This window comes from Papaver somniferum, chromosome 2 (assembly GCF_003573695.1).
Source record: "Papaver somniferum cultivar HN1 chromosome 2, ASM357369v1, whole genome shotgun sequence".
In the NCBI taxonomy this organism is placed as follows: domain Eukaryota; kingdom Viridiplantae; phylum Streptophyta; class Magnoliopsida; order Ranunculales; family Papaveraceae; genus Papaver; species Papaver somniferum.
Window position 1 is genome coordinate 57,599,185 of NC_039359.1, and position 9,476 is coordinate 57,608,660.

General features: G+C 35.2%; 1 non-coding gene across 1 annotated transcript; it reads right to left on the reverse strand.

Annotated features, from left to right (window-relative positions):
- Nucleotides 1–3,862: 3,862 nt before the first annotated feature.
- TRNAL-UAA lies at nucleotides 3,863–3,945 on the reverse strand. Its single transcript has one exon. It is a non-coding gene; the product is annotated as a tRNA-Leu (tRNA).
- Between the last annotated feature and the right edge of the window lie 5,531 nt (nucleotides 3,946–9,476).

Below are 9,476 nucleotides of genomic sequence, written 5' to 3' on the forward strand. Positions count from 1 at the left end.
AACCCATAATATGAGTCTCTTAATAAAAAGAAGTTTACTAGGCCCCAAATTATTAAAAAATATTCATACCCTTACATATATTGTCAAGCCCCTAAATTAAATAAAATTTTAAACTAAACCCTTAATTAAATAAAATTTAAAACTAAGCCCCAAATTATTAAAAATACATGTATTACTTTAATATTCATTTACAATAATTTCTTAACATGTGTAACTTGAAGTTACACACGCATCTGTCTTGTGTAATTGAGAGTTACATATGCATCTATCTAGTGTAATTGAGAGTTACACATGCATCTGATTTGTGTATTCAGCGTCAACTCCAATTCCAGCGAGACCATTACCATATTTAAGCAATTAGCTTTTATGAAGTTTAAATCTTTGCCTTTCCTTCTTGTCTTCTTCACTCCAAAATGCTTGCATATCTGCAACGAAATAAACATCCATGGATTAGGTTGGATGAACAAAAAGCAAAAAAAATAAATTAATTATAGAATAATTGTAAGGCAAAATTATAGAACAACACATGATAACCTATCTTAGCATGTGTAACTGGGTGTTACACATGCATCCGTCATGCGTAATTGACAGTTGCATGTGCATATGACTTGGATACCTAGCATGTGGAATTTTTTGGTTGCAAGTTTTTTCATTTTAGCGTGTGTAACTAGGAGTTACACATGCATCTGTCTAGTGTAAAGAGGAGTTACACATGCATATATCATGTGTAACTTAGAGTTACAGATGCACCTGACTTGTGTAACTAAGAGTTACACATCCATATAAAACACACATTTTCAACTATAAAAGAGCTAAGAATCATCACTTCTCACCTGAACATTAGACAACATCCTTATATATCCAGCCATAAACTGCAAGAATATCCCAGAACTTTGATAAATGTTCTTGGTTCTCTTGGTAAGTTAGTGTCTTATCAGTGCGCGCAAACCACATCAAGTCCTGCATAGACATCAATTGATATTGAAAAGGTTACAATTATTCAGAAATTATTTCCATAGAAACATTGAAATACCATAGTCGAAACACCCTAAACAAGCATGTGTAATCAGCTGATACACGTACAAAATCCATGCGTAATTTGGAGTTACACATGCATCCTTCTAGTGTAACTGGGAGTTACACATGCATATGTCATGTGTAACTGAGAATTACACTGGCAGCAACAACATTCACATCATCCATAAAAAAAGACCCATACAAAGAAGCACATCTAACAATGGATAATCCTGAGCTAGAGAAAGTATACATACAGGTACAAGATGACTCAAGAGCGTAATTTCGGTGTTTACTTCTTTTTTTATCCATTCATATACAAATTGCAGCAAGGAAAAACATAATCCAAGCACAACCCAGGACCAAAAACAGGTAATCAGCACAACATAGTAAATATCTCTGGACACTAAAATGATACTAGTTATACTACTTTCATTATTCATGCAAGCATTTTTTTTCTACTGTTTTCGCAGTGCTTTTTTTGGTCTCCGTTGACAGGAAAAAGTGACAAACACAAGACTATTAGGAGTATAACTGCGAGTTACACATGTATCTGACATGTGCAAATAAGAGTTACACATATATATAGCATGTGTAACTAGGAGTTACACTTCTGCATGACTTGTGTGCTCAGTTTTTACACATGTATATGACTTGTGTATTCGGAAGTTAAACATGCATATTGGTTCTGTACTAAGAAGGTAAATAGATGTTGCATGGAAGATCTTACGGAAAATGTGAATATTATCCCAAAATAAATGTAAATGCTACCGTCAGTAGATATGGGAGCAGTATACACGCAAATTATAGTTATAAATTTGTAACAGGAAATAATTCCTAACAATCAAAAAATGGAAGTGCTTCTACTTAGATCCAAGTCTTATTGCAAATTAATCATATACGGATTTAAAAATCAAGCAGAGATTGTACTAAAAATAGCTAGAGATAATTTTACCCGGTATCAATCCAAAGAGGTTGAACTGAACATAAAAATTATGACCAGCAAAAGACAGAAAGAAGAATAAAAAAATCATGCCTGCCCAATCAATTGTCCTCCAAAAACCTTTCTAGTCCTCGGCGTATCTGGCAATGTGATTCTGCGGAATAAGTTCACCTTCAAAACATAAGAAACGAGTAATTAATAAGGGGTAAACGAAATATTAGTACATAGAATTGCAAAAGGAAGTCATTATTCATTGGAAACATACTTCAAGTGGATCCAAATGCAGTATACGTTCCAATAATGAGGTCTCATGAGTTTCTTCCACCCACCAGATTGTTTGGCTGTATCAAAGTAGTATGTTCATGGGGTAATACCAGACAAGAGAGGTGCCATATACAATAAAAACTATTGGATATCAATTTGTGATTTACCACTTCCTTACTTAACTAAGGTGCATTTTATCAAATTAATTAAACATAATGAAATATGACAAATAGATACCTCATCTAAAGCGATTACGTCAGCCTGATGATAAGACGTTAGATCCCCTAGAAACAAAAAAATCAAGCTAAAACTACTGAAAGGAAAATTTCGAAGCTAAAAACGATAGAGTTTGCAATTTCCCGTAGAAGTTAAATGCACTTGAAGTCTCTCCAAATTTATTTTTAGTAATTCTAAACCATCCTCATCTTAGTGCCTCTTCAATTTCCTTGCCTTTTAATTGCATCTAGTATTTTTACCTTTGCCTTTTCCTCAGCTCGTGCAACATGAGCTTTAACCTTCTTTGTTCAACCACTTTCCCTTGTTGAATGTCGTTTCCTAGCATCAAAAGCAAAAACAGCTTCCAATTTCATATCCACCAAGAACATATGAAAGCGAAAATTAAAAGAGAATGAAATTCAAATTAAATCTACGAGTAACAGAGATGATGAGTCGTTGATATCGAATCTCTAATCAGTTTTTAGATCGCAACTTGAAATTGAGAGTTAAAATGATTTTGACGAAGAACATATCTGAAAAATTTGTCCAAGATTTTCAAAAAAGATACACTTATACAACCAGAGAGAGTAGATGATTGTAAATCTAAGACCTAATTTCGATCCAGACGAGTTAATTGAAAAACGCCTGAAGATTTAGGTAAATTATTTTTCTTAAATTTGTTTCTGAAATAAATAAATAAAATCTCTCAATCGAATCATAATCACAAATAGAAGAGGATACTTATCTATACTTAGCTTGCTGATGAACTTTTGTTGAATCTGCGGGTCAATTAATTGAAATTTGTTTCTCGGATCCATTACTTTCTACTGCAACTGATGCTTCTCCTTCTCCTGATGGTGGATTTATGATCTCTATCATCGCCGTCGATTGTCTCTGGTCAAAATAAATCAATTGTCTCCGTTCAAAATCAATGTAGAAGTCCTAGAAAATTTTTTCGTAACTGGAGAGAGGAAATGAAAATATCTAATGAGTTTCCTATGATATAAATAGTAAAGGGTAATATTGTCATTATTAAAATTCGGAATTATTAATTATGGACCAGATCTGAAGAAAATTTGATATTTTGGGACTAGTAATAACATCTTTCTAAAGTATGGAGTTGACAACGAAGGATCCACTTTGTGGGGCTTCTATATATTGAACCCATATAATATGAGGTTATAGTATTTTTCACTTCTAAAAATCGAAAAATTAACTTTTTGTGAAGCAAAATAGTGAAGCAGAAGTCAGAAACATATTTGTATCCAAACACGAAATTAGGCTGAAAACTTGGGAATGACTTCCGAGAGAAAAACAAATTAAAAAAAGACTGGCTGGAGGGCAACTGCCCCTCCAAAACATGAAAGAAAAGATAAAACGCTGGCTATAGGGTTGGAACCATGCGCACTGAAAAAAAGACAAAAATGCTGGCTATGGGGTTCGAACCCATGCGCACTACAGTGCAGAAGATCTTAAGTCTTCCCCCTTAACCACTCGGGCAAACCAGCTAGTTGACACTTTCTTCCTAATCTATGTAATATATTCACTAAAAGTATGCACAATCTCCCACCGTTCTGTAATGAATACACTCACCAAAAAAAACTCACACCCGTTTTCCAAACAACTCCGCCACATGTCCACCACCTCCACGGCCAATAACATAGTTAAGGGACGGAAAGAGAGTGTGCAAATTTTGAATTTTAGTAGAAAATATTCAGTCTTTGTGTAAGTAAATTGTTATGGGGGCGGCATGGTTTATTAGAGGGGCAGTAGTGTGATAGTAATGTCCCTTTAGTTGGTTAGGGGATGTCCTATAGAGGATGTAAATTAGCTAGATTACCCTCCCCATTTTTTAACCTAAATCAAAACTAAATTGAAAATTTGTTTTCTTTCTTCTTCTCTTCTCCTCCTCCCATCAACCGTAACCTCCATTAAAACTCAAAATTTCATCGTCTTCGATTAATCGAGGATTCGAAAATTAATCAAGTGTAGTGTAATGACTTATATGAGGTATGTTTTGAAAACCCAGTTACGATTTGGTTTATTTTGTTCGATTTAAGTTTAATTTCTATCGAAAATTAGGATTTTAGATGAAAATTGAAATTGAAATTTCTGGGTTTATTTGAGTTATGGTTGGTAATAGTTCAATTACCAACCGTATGTTCTTATATCTGAGAATTTTCTTCAGTTACGGTTGGTAACCATTTTAGTTTACGAACCGTAACTCAGTTACGGTTGATATCGAGCATTTGGTTACGAACCGTAACTCAGTTACGGTTGGTATCGAGCATTTGGTTACCAACCGTAACTGAGTTACGGTTCGTATCGAACATTTAGTTACCAACCGTAACTGGTTTTACGATTGGGTTTTCTTCAAATTTAACCAGTTACAGTTGGTAGTTCATCTTTTACGAACCGTAATTTCGATTTAGGGTTGGTTATGAACACAACCGTAATTAGCTCTGAAAATGTAAAAAAATTGAGTTTTTTACATACTTTAGATAACTTTGAGCAACAAAAAGCTAGTTGGGACTAGTTTAGAAGTATACCCGATTATTTTCAGGTCCTGGTTGTTCATTTTGTTGGTTAATTTCGTCAATTGATTGAGATTGACCTTCTCCTCTAAACTTTTTTTTTTAACTCTAAAAATCTGATTTTGAGTTAATATAAGTGAAATTAATCATTAACACTAAATTTTATTATCATCACTAAACTAGATTATCAATTATGAGGGTTAATTTGTCATTTCCAGTACTTTTTTTTATTAAGGGACACCTTGAATGATCATGTAATGACCTTTTTTGTCCTATAGAATGTTGCCCCTCTAATAAACCATACCGTCCTATAACGGGTTACTTGTGTAAATTGGATGTCCCGTGAGTGCAAAGTGTAAACTTTTAAACTGAATCTTCTTGGTATTTTTTCCATAGAGAGAAGTACGGAGAACTACAACCTTCGCGGTTTTGCCACAATTAGTGTACACGAAAGACGGAAGCTTATAAACCATTGGAGCTTCCGTATTACTCTAAACTGTAGCTTAAGTACGGATCAAAAAATATTTTTTTTGTCAACATCGGAATAAAATTTGTTTGACCCCATAACTTATTAGTCCAGGCTTCGTCCTTGGTCACCGGTGACACCCAAAACAAGAAAAATACTATGTATCAGTTTGCTTAGAAGATATCTGTATCTTGTGTATCCAAAAGTGAGAAACAAAACGTAGGACTACATACAATTTATATATTCAAAGGTGAGAAAAATAGGACTAGGACTCCGTATTTGCATCCAAAAGTGAGAGACAATGCGGTGAACGTGGATCGAATAAGTGACCTTCAGATCTTCAATCGGACGCTCTCCCAACTAAGCTATCCCCGCAAGACATTTCTTTGCAACAACAGTTCTTACAACAACAAGAATCCTTAATTTCTAAAATTTTGTTTTTTCACATTTTCTTCTCAAAGAGTTGAGAGTTCAGTCAAGAATTAGATTGTTTGAAGAAATTAAACCAAAATAGGCTTTTGGCCGAATAAAAGGCTGACAAACTGTTGGTTGGATAAGAGAAAAAATTTAGACATGGATATGTAGGCCGTTTGTACTTACGTTTCGGAATTTGGAGGTAACATGGGATTACAATTTGGGTGAAATACAGATGTACCCCTGTTTTTTTGGCGCATACAGATGTACCCCCGTTTTTTTCATATTTACAAATGTACTCCTGTTTTGATCGTTTTTTTGAAAAAACGGCTAACAGAAAGTTAACCTCCATGTCAACAGTTAAATCATCCAACTCATTTGTCAAGTAAGCTGTGTACACTGTCCAACTCGTCTATTCTTCCACGTAAGTTGTATACACGTGGCTGGTCCCACATTTAAATGGTCAAAAAAATTTCTCTTCTATATATATACATGTTCTCTTACTGGACACTAACCATCTTTCTCTCCTATATATCTCTACTTTTTGGTGACTGTTTCAGATCTAAAACGGGTGAAATCAGCAACAAAATCATGTATTTCATGTGTGACATTGAAGATGATCATGAAACCAAAGGTTGTCCTTGGGTTTATTCAAGGTGCAAATATGTACCTTGTAATGGTGTGAGGGCTCTATTGAGATCTAAAACACTGTGAAGCATTCAGATGGGCTTCAGATGCAATAGTTATAGAAACAAAGAAACACTCAAGGGAAAAGTACATGAAATATGTAGGGAATTCAAGAAAAACCTACAAATATAACTGCAATAGATTAATAAAGACTAAATTCTCTGCAGTGTCTTGTCTTAACATTACGTTCCATAAATTGTCTTGTCTTAACATTACATCATAAACACATAAACATAAAAGAGAAAAGACACATCTAAAGCTTCATATACTTCTTTGCTTTCTTCCTTCCTTCTGGGTCTGGAGCTGTAAAGGTAACTTTGTTGCTCATAGATCCTGCATAGTTGTTGTGCTGACTGAAAGCTGGTTGAGAACAAGATACATCACCTTCCTTTCTATTGAAACCTGTGGATTTTGCAGAATATGTTCCTGTTGGCTGAGCTCTAGCTTTGTACTTTCTCTTTGGTGGAGCTTCAACTACTGTCTTCTTTGTGCCAGCAACACATGTTCTAGGCTTGAATCCCTTAGGATTTCCTCCAACTGGTCCTCCAGCACAAGACTCATATTTGCTCCTTCAATTGAACAAGACTCATATCTGCTCTAGCCAACCCTTTGAATTCAAAACTCATCACATTAATGATGACCTTCACCTTTATGTCTCTCTCAGGATACTTGACTTCAACCTCAACTTCATGTCTACACCAAATGGACAAACATAAAATTAGTTCAAACATACTAATAAAAAAACACATACAAGGACAGAGGGAATGCAATATGCCATTTCAATAATCAATCAAGTTCACCTTTAGTTCAAACATACTAACAAAGAGACACATACTAATCAAGTTCAACAATCAATCAAGTTCATTTAAACAACTCTGATTATTACACCAGACATATGCATCTACAGTATCAGCTTATGCCAGAAAGCATTTCTGCATTATAAAGTTCAGACATATGCACAACACTCCAGTCAACTTGAAATGAAACAAACCCAAAACATATTGAATAGAAACAAGAAAATATTTTCAAAATCCCGACATCTAGCCACTGGGGGTACATACTCTCATGGTGGCAAAAAAACAGGAGTGCATGGTGTCTCCATCTCTGTGAAAACTCACATTTTCATGGTGCACATCAAACAACCAATTGCATAGAAGTAAAAGGAATTTTCAGAATAAATCTGCAGTTTAGTGCAGTCTTATTCCCTGTCATCTACTTACCACCATCAAACACCCAACAAATTCCACAATATTCAACAAAACTGATTAATCTTATTTGGGTGTTTATGGATTCATTCATTCTCAAGCTTATTCTGAATCCTGCAAATTAAGCTTAACCCTAACATGAATTTAACCCAAACATCAATTTAACCCTACAAATAATTTTAACCCTAACATTAATTTAACCCTACAATCGAAATCCTATACCTTATCATGGATTACTTCAGAAATAAACAAAACTCTAAGAACAAAAAACCATAGAACCAAAAATACATAAACCTACTTATTTGTTACTAAAATCAAACAAATAAGAAGAAACCCATTATTTATTCGTACACATACATCAAGAATAAACCCAGAAAATCAATAAAATCGAAACCCTAAAAAAACAGAAAACCCAATAATCACTAACCTTTCAAAATATCTGGTTTCTTCTTCTTCTTCTTCTTCTCCTTCTTCTTTCCTCGTCTTAACTTCACCATCTTCTTTTCAGAGAAACGATTTTAGGGTTCCTTTGGATGGGTTTGATTTAGGGTTCCTCTGAGAAACAATTTCAGAGAGAAACAGAGAGGGGAAGAGGGAAGAAGAAGATAATGACGAGATTTCTCTTCTTTTCCGTCTATATCAGTCCACTTTTCCCACACGTGTTGGTGGAGAAAGTAAAGGAACTAAACGATCTGAGCCATTGATTTTCTACGAGATTTCCATCACACATATTGTGTCCCGTGTATGTGACACGTCGACTTAATACGTGGCATCATTTTCTCATATTGGAAAAAAATTACGTGGCATCAACTTCTCGTCTCGGTCAATGATAAATTGGAAATCTGACCGAGAAATTGACTTTTCTCACGATTTTGGATGGAAAACATCCAACAGGAGTATATTTGTAAATGGGAAAAAAACAGGGGTACATTATTAAGTCGGGTATAAAAACAGGGGTACATTTGTTTATAACCCTTACAATTTTCTTATGTAGGCCATTTGAGCATTAGTGTCAGAATACGGGCATCAAGACAGATTTAAGAGTAGCTCGGTTTTTCAAGATGAGATGAGAAACCGAGTTACTTTTAACTCGGTTTCTTAAGAGTAAATATGTCTTGTTAGAATACGAGCATCCAACTCAAAACCAATTGGCAATGAGTGGAGAGGCCCTAAGAGATTATAAATCGCAGGATCTTAATTGTCCATACAATGTGGGACTAATAATCTCAACACACCCCTCACGTGTAGCCTCGTAGGGTCTAACACGTGGACACAATAAATCGGGTGACGCGGAGTAAAGGTGCGGTCAACTGACTCGACACAAATAGCCTGCTCTGATACCATGTTAGAATACGAGCATCCAACTCAAAACCAATTGACAATGAGTGGAGTGGCCGCAGGATTATAAACTGCAGGATCTTAGATTGCCCAACAATGTGAGACTAATAATCTCAACATGCCCCTCACGTGTAGCCTCGTTGAGTCTAACACGTGGACAATTAAATCGGGTGACGCAGAGTAAAGGCGCGGTCAAAGACTCGTCACAAATAGCCTGCTCTGATACCATGTTAAAATACGGGCATCCAACTCAAAACCAATTGGCAGTGAGTGGAGAGGCCCTAAGAAATTATAAACCGCAGGATCTTAATTGCCCATACAATGTGAGACTAATAATCTCAACAATCAGCTCAAGTCCCAGTTTCGTATGGATGAATAACAATTTTTCTCTCCTC